At 41.9% G+C, this 15,558-nt stretch overlaps 1 protein-coding gene and 1 long non-coding RNA gene across 2 annotated transcripts in view; both read left to right on the top strand.

The window, feature by feature from the left end:
• Positions 1–11,207, top strand: part of LOC119565420 — a 140,214-nt gene extending 129,007 nt beyond the window's left edge. The window contains exon 2 of the long non-coding RNA XR_005224072.2: positions 9,895–11,207. This is a non-coding gene — a long non-coding RNA (uncharacterized LOC119565420). The remainder of the gene's footprint in view (positions 1–9,894) is intronic.
• The window catches only part of ZEB1 (zinc finger E-box binding homeobox 1), a 205,852-nt gene that overhangs the window by 130,180 nt on the left and 60,114 nt on the right, over positions 1–15,558 (top strand).

Below are 15,558 nucleotides of genomic sequence, written 5' to 3' on the forward strand. Positions count from 1 at the left end.
TTTTCCTCCTTTCTTCCAACCCCCAAATGGTCCATCCCCTAGTATCCTTCTGCCTCCTTCTTCTATCCTGGCATCAACTCTAGTACCCCTATCACACTCTGCTCGGCTTCTACCCTACATCATGTTGCATCTTCTCCTGGTAGCCTCCATTTCTCTCTAATACTAATAGTCCCCAAGCCACTTTCCATTGGCATCTGATTTTTCCCTGACCTCTACAAATCCTCTACCCTCCCCCTCCTTTCCTATTTCCCAAAGCCTCTTTGCCCCCTTCAACTTGTTTCCTCCTCTAACTTAAGCTCCTTCTGCTTTTCTCCCCCGCATGAAAGATCACCATTGCCTAGAATTCTCTTTCCCCCGGACTTCCCCATCATCTGCCCCCACAAGGATCTCCTCTTACTGCTGTCCTCAGTTTACCCCGTCCTCTAACAAGAATTCACTTGTTCCTCCCTCCGTTTATTGCCCTTCCTCAAATATCTTCCTGTCTCATTATGAAATTCTCTATCCCTCCATTCCAAAATGTCTCCCTGTACATCTTCTTCCATCTTGAATCTCCCTATCTGACACTTTCCAAGGCTCTGAGTCAACATACAGGGATCTGAAGCTGTGGGGTACAGTACTATCACCTCTATCAAGGCTGAAACTTAGTGGGGACAGGTCTTCTATTCATCCTTAAAATTACAGCTGTGCTTTTGCTTTTGTATAACATGAGGTAGTAGTGAGCAACATTTTCTCGAAGAACACAGCAAGAAGCAGGATAGCTTTTGTCCAAAAGTACTCCAATATTTATTATAGCTATTTTGAGTGATGACAAAACAATTCTCACAAAATTGGTCTTAATCTATATCTCACCAGGAAGGGACCTAAACACAGTCAGTACTGGGTGTGTGTAGGGAGGAGGGCATTTCAGCCAGTTTCATACACTGAAATTTTAGGTTTTCTTGAAAAGTTGTACCTAACAACCCATGGAATGTGTTAATACCCTTCATTGCTTACTAAAGCTATTAGAGAGACACCAGAGCACATTATTGATGAGAATTATTAATGTTTTCTTTTGGAAGGGCAAACTGCCTGACATTTTAGTCGCTCACTTAGAAAAACATCTTTGAATGCTAATAACCTTGCCAATTATCCTGTCTCCTTGTGAAGGAGATCATTTGAAAAAATGGAGATGAACCAGCCCCAGCCACATTTGATTCCATATATTTCTTTGACCTCTGCCACTCTGCTTAGATTTGGATATGGACTTGAGACACCAATAATTATCTATTTGTAACTATCTACTTCTATGTCAGCCAACATCAGAAAATCTGAGCACCTAGTCACTGATTGATATCACCTCTCCAAAGTTCTGGTGCTCATTTTTTTAACCTATTGGCTACTTTTGATACCAGATAGCCAGAGGATGCTGTTGATTTTCTTATGGGATCCTCCCAGCTTAGTTGGTATAACCCTTCACCATTCAAACCTTCCACTGGAGACATTCCAGAAGGCAGTGCAGGCTAACTTTATCCTCTGTAAAATTGTATAGGGTTCCATCTTATCACCTTTCCTCTTCAGTGTGCTGTACTGTTATCAATATGCCAGAGATATACAGCTCTATAACTTGGGTTTGATGAAAATGAGTCCTAGTTTTATGTCTCACCAACTATATGATCTGGCTGAAAGCAAACTAGTTGAAACAATGCTGAAGCTGCTGCATGTTGGAGGGAATAATTTGAACTACTCCTACAACTTTACTGAATTCTAAAATTTATTGTATCGACTCAGGGGAAAGAACCTCACCTTCATTGTGCCATTCAAGGAAGAACTCCATTCAGTGTGAAGCAGTGCATTTTAGAACAAACAACAAAATGTTAGAATGGATAAGAAATAGAATGGAGAATAATATGGAAAATAGTATAATGCCATTATATAAATCAGTGGTTCATTTTCATCTGGAAAAATGTTCAGTTCTGCTCAGCCCATCTCAAAAAGCATATAGCAGAAATAAAGGGAGTTTATAGACTGGCAACAAGAACGATTAGTGGCATAGAAAAACTGTCATATGAAGAGAGATGAATAAGAGGGGACAAAGTAATGAACGGTATAGAGAAAAGAGATAGTGGGAATGTCGTTTCACATAATACAAGAACAAGGGTACGATCAATGAAATTGAAATTGAAGTGGTAAATTTTAAACTGATAAAATACTCTTTTGCGCATACACAATTAGACTGTGGAGCTCACTGGTATGAGGTGATACTGAAACCAACAGCTAAGCAGAATTTTTTAAAATGTACATTTATGTGGATTATAAGAATATCCAGCGCTATAACAGTAAATATTTTGTTAAAAGAGCTTTGAAAGGGATATAAATCTTCAAGTTTTGAGACATCTGGCAACCTGTAATTACTAAAGATTAGGAAGAAACTTTCCCTGAGTGAGCTTATCCCATAACTGATTACTACAGGGTTTCTTCCTCCTAAGTGGCTGGTGGTGACCATTATGAGAAAGTCCTGGATTAGACAAATCACTGGTGTTCCTATGATGCTTGTTGATGAGGGGAAATATTTTGGTAGTCAGCACCACCTGTTAAGGACATATGCCTAACATTTTGCCAAAATGGCTCTCAGTTTTGGGGTCCTAACAGATCTGATTAGAGCTTTTGGGTTTTCAGGAAACTGTCGTAGCCAGTAAAGTCTGTTGTTCATGACTGGCAAGAATTTTATCATAGAAGATTAGAGTTGGAAGAGACCTCTGGAGGTCATGTAGTCCAACCCACTGTTCAAAGCAGGACCAACCCCAAATAAATCATCCCAGCCAGGACTTTGTCAAGCTGGGCCTTAAAAACCTCTAAGGATGGAGATTCCACCACCTCCTTAGGTAACCCATTCCACTTATGCCAATTCTTCTTTTTTATGAGGACCTTGCAATGGTCATCCACAATGTTATCACTTCCCTGGGTAAACTATTATAGTGCACTCTATTTTGGGGTACTCTTGAAATCCACGTGGAGGCTACACTTGTTGTGGAATACAACTGCTGTTCTGAGTAGAGTAAGATGGTATGTACACACAAAAATTGTGAACAAATCTTTGCACTGATTTTTGTTTACTTCTGGGTGCAGTTGAAAGTGCAGAAAATTATAAAGCTCTTAATGATCTGAAAGATCACTCTTCCCACTGTGGTGGTTGATGGACTTCTGAGAGGCTCTTGCTGCCTGTTCTTAGGGTCAGAAGCTGGAAATGATAGTAGGGTTTTCTTATTCAAGGGACCCACTTTTTCTGGCTGATTTCCCCTTGATATTGAAAAGAGTAGTATATTGCAGGGCCCAAAACAAAATGCATATACTCAGTTTCACTTTCATTATTTTAATATTTTTTAAATAAGTGCTTGGCTACAATGATAATAGTACTCTACAAATCAAAAATAGAAATAATAATCTAATAGGAGGAAAGCTGCCTGAAATCTGTTGCAGTTGTTATATAACATTTTGGTATGCTTCAAGATGGTGTCACTCAGATGCAAAATTTTTGCTTAATTTTTCTTCCTCTTCTCTCTCTCTCTTTCCTTTCTTTTTCTCTGTCCCTAACTTTTCTTAGTTAAATTATACCAACTTTACATCTGGATTTAATTTTATCTATTACAAAAATCTAGCACAGATATGCTTATTCCTGCTCTTCTACTCTCGTCCTAGTTTTTGTTGTTTGGCTTTGGTTTTTACTGCATATTGACTACTTTGGCACATCCTTTTGATCAACTGTTTTTCAACTCTGTGAAAGGGAAGAGATTTTTATACGTTCCTGTTTGTATTCATTCTCTCTTCTCTTGTCTCTCTCAATTTCTAGAATGGTTAAAAAACCCAATATAATAATAGAAGTAGAAAAGAGGGTTTTATATGAAGCAGGAGTTTACTTAAATTAACTGTCTGCTGCTTCTGAATAAATGTAGAGGAGCATTTTTTCTGAATACCCTCATACAAGAACTTTGCCTAATGGACTTACTCAGGTGGTGCTTATACATTTAATTGATTTTGTATTATTTAATATTTGTAAATATTGTCTTTGGAGTGAGGTATAAACAGTATGAATTCTTTTAAGGGCTCTGTCTAAAAACGGTAGCATAATTTCACTGTTTTATTGATCTGACATACAGTACATACTTGCAATTGTTTGCACCAGTCAATAAAAGAATTTATTGGCTTTCTTTTAACTGAACATTTGAGAAATGCAGTTCTTTTATCCTGTAGAATTTGAATTGCTTATGTACTGGAATATTTACTACCCTCTTTGTTGTTTCATTTTGGAATGACCTTATTTAAAGATGTATGAGGCTATTTATAATCGACTCTCTGGCAGTGATTAAAGAGGTGTGAATAATAGGTTACTGGAAGTTGACAGCTTCTTGTTTACTAAACCAGTGTTAGAACATTTATGCTGCTCAGTTCTACCTCATTTTTCTGAGGTGGGATTTGCATTTTGACAAGTGCATAGCATGGGTACGTATTTGGCTTTTTTTTTTTTAAGTGGTTACCAGTGTATTGGGGGGTTCTTATTTTTTACCTCTGCGTAAGACTAACAAATCACACGCTACGTACCTAATAATCATTGTACCATGTATTAAGATAAGAGTCAACAAATTAGTTGTTTGGCTTGCAGAATGTCCCCCCACTGTTCCTCAGACGTTCTTGTCAACTGCTGGAAATGGCCCACCTTAATTATCACTACAAAAGATCCCCACCTCCCCCACCCCCGCTCTCCTGCTGGTAATAGCTCACCTACCTGATCACTCTCGTTACAGTGTGTATGGTAACACCCATTGTTTCATGTTCTCTGTGTATATAAATCTCCCCGCTGTATTTTCCACTGCATGCATCCGATGAAGTGAGCTGTAGCTTACGAAAGTTTATGCTCAAATAAATTTGTTAGTCTCTAAGGTGCCACAAGTACTCCTTTTCTTTTTGCAGATACAGACTAACACGGCTGCTCCTCTGAAACCTTTCAAAACATTGTTCTTCCCACATGGAAATCCTTCAGACGTGCTTAGTCAAATAGTTAAAAGTCTGTCTTTCTGACAAAAATAGTGCTTTTTATGAGTGCTTCTGATATTTTTGTTTTGAAAGATAGGGATTTTTAATGACTCTTTAATAATTCAATCCCAAAATGGCAATGTTCAATTCTCTTCCTAATTGTTGTTCAAAAGCGAGATTCAAAAACTGTTTGAACACAGGAAGCTGTGATTTTATTTTATTTTTTAAAAATGTATTTTTATTTATTTTATCTTTAAGCAAATTCAGTATTTTTGTTACAATGCTCATAAGCATGATTATAAGCATTAATAAGCTTGTATTACTGTCAGCTATTTATCCACACAGTTGTAAAGCACAGATAACTTCTTCAGTTTCCCTCTGGTCTCCTGCTGTTAATAACGTCTTTGACCCTGTGTACCCCTTCTAAAGGTGAGCAGTAATTAAAGCTCCCTGCTTAGTCTTGTCTTTCTTTAGTGGAAATAAACAGTTCTCTGTTTCTAGGTATTATAATCGGCAGTAGCATAAAATGTTAAGATAATTGAAAGAGACAAGGTGATGAGGTAATATCTTTTATTGGAACAACTTCTGGTGTGGAAGACAATTGAAGTGATTCTGGGTGGAGATTGATTTGAGAGGCACTGGAGAACTTCTAGTGCATATTCCATATGTATCTTGTGACTCTCTGCCAACAGAAAACTGATAAATAGATGCACTTTTCTTCACCAAGGTGTTTTTGCTCCCAGTGATTGAGCTTATTTAAAATCTCTTCATGCATTTTTGAACTGTTACCCCAGAAGTGGAGGAGGATGATATATTATTCACAAACTCATCTGGTTCCATATTTTAATATCTGTATGTTACTAATGAGTGATATATTAAAATAATAGTTTAGTAGTAATATTACTAATGACATAAGTGAGTTATGGAAAAAGATTTATAATTCTTGCTAGTTTCTTTTTGAAAGTTTGTCTTTTTATATAGTCTTTTTAAGGTAATAGAATAAGTAACCATCATACTACCACCTTCGACTGTAATCTCGTTAGTCACACAGGATTTAGTGCTTAGATGGAAAGTCCCAGATAGTGCAAAAATTATTACTGACCCAATGATCTGGAAAGTATTCTGAGCAATGAGCTGCTGTAGGTGCTACCTTTTAGATTAGATACAGTATAAAATTGAACCCATTTATATTGTGCTCTCAAAAGGTAAATTGTATTTTTATAAGAATACTGATACTAACCCCTGTTTCCTGGTCATATTTATATTATGGCAGTTACATTTTCTCAGTAGTTTTAGAGATATTATTTTTCATTCTGCCGCCTCAAAACTGTGGTATTGTTTACCTGGCCTAAAATGAATGCCACATTCCCCTCTAGAGAGAGTTACATTGTAGTGCTGAGTGATAGAGCCTTAAATAGTCAGTTAAAGTGTTCTGGAATCCTCCTGGATGAAAAGATCTAAATATAATGTGGTATGGGGAAGGGGACCCCAGAGAAGTATATGGTCTTCTACAATCTACAGAATTTTTGAAAACCTCTCTAGGTGCCTTATGAAACACTTTGGAAACTGAGTTTTTCAACTTAATTGGAATGTAATAAAATAAAAAGTGTGTGTATGCCATTTTGAAAATAGATTACTGTTCCCTGTGCTAGAACTGAGCACCCTAAGAAGGATTCTTGACACATACTGTTGGTCCTTGTTTTCTATTCGTTCAGGATCCCCTTCATTTTTTCCAGGCCTTCTCATTGCACTTTGACCTCATTTGCCTATCTGTGCTATTTCTGACTAAATGCCACTGTCCTCTCGCTGCACTAGTGATGATGCTTAGCAGACACATTAGAATTTGATTGACTAGCTAGTGGGTGAGTTTTCCTACATAGTTTGGGATGGCAAACAGCCTGAGAGAAAATGTTGGAGCTCAAATGTCACTTCTCACAGAAAGTCATCCCTGCTTTTACTATAGTTTCAATTCTTTTTTATTTAGTAGTCCACAGTTACAGATAGTTTTAAATTGTAATGTTTTCTTTTAAAAGAAACATTGCTCCATTTACAATTTTAAAGTGGTATTTAAATAATATGCATGTTAATATTACAACTTAATAAGTCAGTGAAAGAGTTCTGGACTAAAGCCAAGACTAAGAATGCTCACATGTGTTTCTCAGCACTGTGCAATACTGCAGAGCCTTGGAAGGGTTTCATTAACTTTTTTTACTGTATGCTTGTGTGGCCTAGAGTTTGTAAATCGACAGGCTTCACAAGTGTTCCAGATGATATATTCTTACAGTACCTTTTATGGCTGTTGGTTTCCGGAGTATAGTGATTACTTACCTGCAGTGGCCAAAACTAGTTGCTTCCTGTTACAGGTCAATGGTTACCTAATTGGTCTAAAATTAGCTGGTAAAACAAAGTTGATCTTTGCTTTTGCACCTTAGGGTTTCCTAAGTCATGAAATATTTAACCTGTAATAAGAAGTGCTATGCATTACCTTGTAAGGTTATTCCTATTTTTTGCTCTTCCCCCTCGCCCCCAAAAAATAACTAAAGTGTCATTTATTTTGACTTATAAAAAGATGTGTATTTTTAAAACAAGTTTACTAATAAATATTATTTCACATGTCTACTCCTATGTTAGATTTTTTGACATACTTTATAATTAGGGTTGCCAGGTGTCCAGTTTTCTACCTGAAAATCTGGTCAAAAAGGGACCCTGATGGCTCAAGTCAGCACTGCTGACCGGACTACTAAAAGTCCGGTCAGTGGTTCAACAGGGCTATGGCAGGCTCTGTGCAGCTCCCAGAAGCAGCCGGCATGTCTGGTTCCTAGGCACAGGGGCAGCCATGGGGGCTTCGTGCGCTGCTCCCACCCCAAGCTCTGGCTATACAGCTGCCATTGGCCAGAACCACAGCCAATGGGAGCTGTGTGGGTGGCACCGGAGCCCACTGGACTCTCCGCTTAGAAGTCAGACAAGCCGGCCACTTCTGGGCGCTGCCTGAGGTAAGCTGTATGCGGGCTCCAGCCGGGCAGTGAACTCCCTCCCGCACCCAACTCCCTCCCAGACCCCACACTCCAAAATTCTTCCTGCACCCCAATCCCCAGCCCCAGGTCAGAACCCCCTCCCACGACCTAACTCCCTCCCACAGCCCGCACTCCCTCCAGTACCCTAACTCCCTTCCAGAGCCTGCTCTCCCTCCTGTACCCCAAACGCTCAGCCCGGCCCCAACGGAGAGCCTCCAGCCAGAGACCTCACCCCTTCTGCACCCCAATCCCCTTTCCCAGCCCAGAGCCCCCTCCCATACTCCAACCTCTTGCCCCAGTCTGGTGATAGTGAGTGAGGGTGGGGGAGAGCGAGCGACGGAGAGAGGGGGAATGGAGTGAGCGGGGGGTGGGACCTCAGAGAAGGGGCAGGGCAGGGCTGCAGGGAATGGGCAGGGTGCGGGGTGGAGCAAGGTTGTTTGGTTTTGTGCGATTAGAAAGTTGGCAATCCTACCTATAATTAAATAAAGACACTTTCTGGGAATACTTTTCAGCCCTTACTAGTTGAGTTCTGATAACTCATACTTCTCACCAACACAGCTGCTATCCAAGGAAAGTTGTCAGTTTGGGATTAAATACCAGCAGTGGTATAAAGTTTTTGTTTATAACCAATAATTACCAGCAAATCTATAACTTTATTTCAACGGGCTTTTACCAGCCAACATTTCATACTAATGAAAAAAATTTAATACGTTTGGGGGGAAGATTGGAAGATCCACAGTGATAACTACTTAGTGATTTGTCAAATGTGCTGTCTTGCTCCCTTCATCCACAACATGGTTAAGATTGATCCAACTCTCTTCCGCCCTCCCCCAGCAGCCAGACCTTTCTCTCAGGCTACCCTGCTGAGCTCTTTCCCTTTCTGACCTTATTCAGCTTCCTTTCCCCACATTCTCTTCTGGCTCCTTGGCTTTTCTGTTCCCACTTAGCCCCTGTTCAGTGGCTCCTGCTTAGTGGCTTCCTTACTCAGCAGCTTCCAGTTCTGTCTCCCTCTCTTTCCCACTAAACCAACAGAGAGTTCCAGCAGCAATCTTCCTTTCTCTAGCAGCTCCCTGACCTCTCCAAGGTCTGGATTCCTCTCCTGGAAGAGGGTGGGACAGCAGATGACAGATTATCTCTGACTGTGCTGATCATCATCTTTGGAGCTGCCATCTTCTACTTCCTGGCATCTTGCCCCACTATTTGGTCCTGTTTACATGGGTTTGCAACTACGAAGATGGGCCACCTGTTTTGGGGGAAACAGAAAAAAGCTAAATACTTTGAGAAAAAAGTTTTAAAAATACATTTTTATTTCTCATGCATGTCCCATATTTTAAAAGTGTCACTAATGTTACAAATTGGTCTAACAATATTTTAAGCTAAATGCCTTACTCATACTTCAAGTGCAAATTCTTTTCCTGTCACCTTTTCCCCATTTACAGAGAACGTTTGTACTCCTCACAATTATTTTATATCTGAAATAATGTCCCATTAATAAGGTTTATCAGTGGAGAAAAACTAGCTTAACCATTTTGCCTTTATTAGCATTGCTGTGTTCTGCTTATTTCCTTTTCCGAGGAGAAAGTGAATCACAGTCAGACTGACCCAATGTACAGTACGTAGGTAACTGTTTTTAATAAATAAATTCTGTTATAATCAGTTGCAAATACTTAACTTCATAATACGCTTATTTAAATGGTATATATTTAACTGAAATACCATATATACTACTTTAACATGTATAGGTAGCATTGTATGTTTGCTGTCTTCAATCTCTCTGACTTATCTTAGGAACTATTGAGATTTCTATCTCTATGTGAAGCACTGAAAATAACTCACAAAGTATTTGAAAACAACTTATTCTCTTCCTCTTCAGAATGCTCTCTCTCTTCATGAGTCGATCGAAGCCATTGCAATCTGTGCAGAATATTTCTCCATTTTGGACAGGATTGCACCCTCCCACAGTAAAATACAATGGAAGAGGCTAACAGAGAGGCATATCTCTGAGAAGAAGTTCATGGAGATTTCCCCGCAACATTTTCTTGGGATGGAATAGCATTTGATTTCCTGCAGAATAGATCTTAGGACCCTCATTTGAATCACATTGATCCCCTTGATCAAAAGAAGGGCAGGGCCAGCCATGCCAGCACTCTGCTTCTCCAAGCTGGCTCAAACTCCCAAATGCACCCTTCGTCCTAGAAGAATGACTCCACTGGGGGAGCACTACCCAGGGGTTCCATTGGTCATGGGAACTTTCATTATTTTGGCTACCCTTTCCTTAGTGCGGATCCTAACCATTGAGGGGAGGGTTCCATGAAACGTAACACAGTCACAGCCTTTATTATTTCTTCCTGGTAAGCTCTGAGATACCAAGATGAGATGATTTGCTTCCCCCACCTAATAGAGATTTTTTTTTATTGGCCTAACACTACCTCTCTGCCCCACTAGCATTCAACTAGTTCTTCATATATGCAGCCTTCTGACAAGCAGAATATCTCTATTTGAAAGAGTTTGACAGAATTTCTTCTCCTATCCATATCATTATTAATCTGAAATCAGACATGTCTGTTACGTACCCGCTATACTTCATTTTCATTTACAAAAGGCTAACAGAATTAAATTCAAGGCTGCTTGAAATGCATGTCAGCTCATTTATGTGAACAAATGTAGTTTCTAAAATCTGGTCCTTTCTAGTTAAGTTACACCTAAGTTGATTCTTTCTCAGATTCTGCCTTATCACTACTCTTTCATCTTACATATGAATTTCAGTGTCAAATGGAACAGACAAGCTCCCTTAAATTAAAGTCTTAAAATATGTAACTTTGTTCCTGTGTAAACAATGAGAATTCAAAGGTATGGGACTGAACTGAACACATTTCTTCATCACCATCGTCATTAACAAATGTTTTGATATATGTGGTGTAGAATGAATTCCATTCATCACAGTAAAAATCTTCCAATTATCTTTTATTCTCTGATATTTTGTATCCGATTCATACTCATGACCTGGTGTGTTTTCCCCCGCTACCCCCCACACACTATTTTTAGTGTAATGTATTTATTGAGAACCTTATACAGATTCTAATGAATTAAGGGTCAACCTTAAATAAAAATGAGTTCATGTATTCTTGAAAATTCAGTATATGCTGGAATTGTATAGCATATAAAGTAAAAAAAATTTATATTCCATAAAGACTGTAGCATTTGATTATTAATATGCATTAATTCAGCCCACATTATAGTAACCTGATGTTAACTGAAGAAAATCAGAACAATCATACAGAACTCTCTTGCTTCTTGTTTCAGATTTATCATACTGGCTTTTACTGTTTTTCACTGCAAATATGGGAATATTGACAGTAATATGTACATGAACCTGTATGCTTAACAAAAAACAGCAACAAAATAACTCTGAGAAGTAAGATTTAGAAGTATATTAGCATGTGGCCACTGGTTACTATTGCAAGTGAAGAAAACCTAAAATACAACAGGAAAAATCATCAGTCTGGGACTGGCCGGAAAACAGATGTGAGGCAAATTGATAGAACCTCAAAAAGTGAGGTACAGAAGAGATTACTGGAGGGTAAAAACTCACATATCAAGTGTTTAAAACATAACTCATGTTAATTGCAGTTTTTTCTTCTATAAAAAAAGCTATTTCCCCTGGGGCTGAGAAAACTATTTCTTCTTCAAGTGCTTGTTCATATCCATTCCACGTTAGATATGTGCTCGCCACATGCACCATTGCCAGAGATTTTTCCCTCAGCAGAATCCGTCGAGCCAGCTTTAGCACCATCTGGAGCCACGCGCTCATGTACCGGTATAAGGGGTGCCGCCAGTCACGCACCCTCTAAGTTCCTTCTTACTGGCATGACGGTTGCTAGTACAACCCTTCTTGCTTCAGCAAGGTTTTCTTCCCAGTTGTTTTTGGTATAGGCGTAGTTAGGTGGGATTGGAGGGGAAGGGGGCATTGCCTTCCCAAAAAACGGAGTGCCACTCCCTCCGCACCCAATTTCTGCAAGCGCCGAGCTGCCCTGCACAGCTAGCTCTCCTCCGGCAGGCCAAGCACAATAGCTTGCGGCTGGGCTGGGCTGGGCTGGGGAGCAGGATGGAGCTGCTGCTCTGGATTGCTACCTCAGCAACAGGCCATCGCCTCCTGGGTCCTAATGCCTGCCCATTTCCTGTACAATGGTGAGTGCCCAAGGGTGGGGAAGGGGGGATAGGGAAGGAGGAAGAAAAAGGACTGGTGGGAAGGGGCAGAGGCAGTGGGAAGAGGGAGATGAAGGGGGATGGGATGGGGAAGAGAACGAGTTATGGGAATGATGAAGGGAAGCAGGAACCCAAAATGTGGCTTCCCCTTGGCGGCAGCAGCCCCAGTCCCAGCAGGAAGGTGGCCACAGTAGCACTGGGAGGCACCAGAGCAGCCACATTGCTGCAGCAGCTGGTGCCAGGGTGACTGCAGCTTCTGTGCTCAGGTTACCACAGCAGCAGCTGGGGTCCCCCATTAAGCCGTCCTGTCTCATCCCATCCCCCACAAATCATGGGAGCCCAGGTACCACTCCAGGCTGGAGGAGAGGCAGTGAGCCAAGGGAACTGGCTTCAGCAATGCACAGGTGTGCATGCATGCTTTGCCCCTCCCGCACACACCCTTCTAACTCTTTGTTCTTAGTTGTCATGCTTTAGTGTATATAGTTTTTGTCATTAGTATTACTGTACTTAATGTAAAAGATAGTTCCTGTCATTCATGGACTCCTTCACCCCAGGGGCCAGGCATGTTCTCGTCCCCAGGTTTCAAACCTGTGCTTCCTTTGGCAAACCCATGCCCGTGAGTGACCCACACTACAGCTGCTTGAAGTGCTTGGGGGAAACTCACATGAAGGACAAGTGCCAGATCTGTCAGGACTTGAGACCCCATACTAAAAAAGACAGAGACATTAGGCTGAAAGCTATCCTTATGGAAGCCACCCTCAGAGCTGAGTCACTCCAATTTGGTGTTGAGCACTTCAGCGTCGGTGTGAAGTGCTCCTCCAGCAATGAATTCTTCCCGGCACCATTCACCATCCCTGGTGCTGAGGAAGAAGCACAAAAAGCAGCGCACTGACAGAGGGTGCTTGCTGGTGCAGAAGAAAGACAAGCAGGGGAAAGGCAGTGCAGAGAGACCTGGGCCACTCTTCCACTCCTGGGCCCGTGATAGCATTGTTGACTCTGCTTAGAGCATTGAGTCTGGTGCAGGACCCTCCGCCCACACCTGGAAGCCACCATGGAACCAGCAGTCTGACTTGTGTTGACCACAGGGGGTTTCCAAGTGGTGAGGGACCTACTCTCTTTCCCAGTCTCACAGAACACTTTCCAGTTCCTGTGTCCAGAAGCAGGAAAGAACAAGGGGCGTTGGGCTCCTTCCCAGCACCAGACACCCCCCCACAGCGTCCTCTAGAAGGAAGCCAACCCTGATCTCAGTGTCCCAACCATCTCTGGTCTTCCGCCCATCCTCAGACCCCCAGCACTGCATGGTGGCAGAATTGGGTTCCGCTCCATCATGGTCACCAAGAGAGGGCTCCTCTTCTGAGTCCAAAGGGGAACCCTACATGCAACTCAAGGCTCGCCACTGGACTTCAGTACGAGTCTCCCCGACAGCACTTGGCCAGTGGGTCATTCGCCGATGCAGTGGCCTTACTGGAACCTTGATTGCTCACAAACAGCGTGTAGGTCACACCCTGAGTGTCTGTGTATAGCTGCAGCCTGCCAGCAACCCTCCAGTCGACACTGGTTTCCACCAGCCTTGGTTTCTCTTTTCCGGGTGACCCCAACACACTCCCAGTCCCAGATTTTCCTCTCCTGGATACTTCAGATATTAGAGGTTGTCACAGAGTGCGTCACTCACCGCCAGACTGGTGCCTCCTCCTGGTTGTTCTGGGGATTAGGTTGATGCCCTGGTTGTGGTCTGCACCCCGTCACTCCTTCTCGGCAGTCTGCCTGCAACCCCTCTCACAGTGTCAGGAACAGCTGTTGTTGTCTTTGTGGCTCAGTCCTCCCGTTGTGTCACTGTCAGCGTCCCCCCCTTCTGGGGGAGGTTTAACTTCTCAGTAGTCCAGCCACTTCCTCAGTGATGACTGCAGTAAATTGTCCTACCACTTTCCCAGTGGCGCCTGCAGTAAATTGTTCTGCCACTTCCTAGTGGCAGTGGGGGGGACCCAGGCCCACCCACTATTTTGGGTCACAGCCCTCTGAACCGCAGTTGCTTACTGTGTTCCTTTGCCTCTACTATCACTGCATTTCCCTGGGCCACTTCCCCGCAGCCACAATACCCTCCTCAGTCTCAGCAGCCCATCCGGAGTGCCTTCTCTTCTCCCCAGGTTCCCGCCTGCAGTGTTCTGGCCAAGGTGCTACTGGGTTGCAGCCTACTCCAGACACAGTCCTCCCTCCTCGAGATCCAGGCAGCTATTCACCCTGCTCTGCCCTGCGGGTCTGTCTTTATGGACCTGCTGGGCCCTGATTGGCTGCTCTTCATAGCCTCTCTCCTATTGGCTGCTTTTCGTGCAACCTCCCTAAGGCTCTATTAACCCCTTACTGGCTAGTGTGGGGTGGTCCATTGCCCCTGTATAGGCTCAATATGCAACAGTTTTCTACTTTAATTGGAATTACCAAACAATTCAGTTTAAACACAACACTGGATTAGTTTTAATTAAAGAATAAAACAGTTTGTATAACTACAAAGAGAGAGATTTTAAATGAGTACATGTATAAGGCATTAGAGTCAGAAATGGTTACGAGAGAAAGAAAGAAAAAGAAAATGCTTTCCAGTAACTAAAATGTAACAAACTAGACTTGGTTCAAGGTAAAATCCTCGCCACATGTTCCCAGCAACATAGCTGACCAAATTCTCAAGTCAGGATCTGCCCCCAGAGTTCAAAGGGCTGCTTCCTTTTTTCATCTTTGGCGAAAGAGCAAGAGATCCACTGCGGTGTTTTTGCCTCTCACTATACAGGAACGCAAGGAACACAAGGAGACAGGCTGTGGGAGACATGCTAGCAGACTGGGGTAGAATGGGTTGGAAAGGTTTGTAAACACTAATGAATGCTCCCTTCCAGAACCTGGAATAGCCTGGATTCCTGAGTTCACAACATTCTTCTGCTGTCTGCAAATAGCTGTGAAACCCACGGGCAAAACCCACGTGTCTCTCTTCCCCCTGCAGTGTCTTCTGATACTACCACCAGTTATTCCATCAATTCAAGTGGTAGATGTCTGTGCTGAACATCTAAAGACCCTGCTCGTGACCCATGTGGTGGTCAGTTTGGTTCCATATGATGGAATTTGTTTCTATGAGTTTGGTTTCCTAAAAATCTAGGAAATTACATTTTTTTGTAAAAAATTATGTTGAAAGAATGTTAAGATTTCAAAGTCCAGCGCTCAAAAATTAGGAAATGCCAGTATTAAGTTTACCCAGGCAATCTTAATTTGGTCATCTTGTGAGTATGCAGAATGATAATGTCTTTAATTACATGGTCACATACTGTGTTTTTCCGCAGGATGGGATGAATCA

This window comes from Chelonia mydas, chromosome 2 (assembly GCF_015237465.2).
Source record: "Chelonia mydas isolate rCheMyd1 chromosome 2, rCheMyd1.pri.v2, whole genome shotgun sequence".
In the NCBI taxonomy this organism is placed as follows: domain Eukaryota; kingdom Metazoa; phylum Chordata; order Testudines; family Cheloniidae; genus Chelonia; species Chelonia mydas.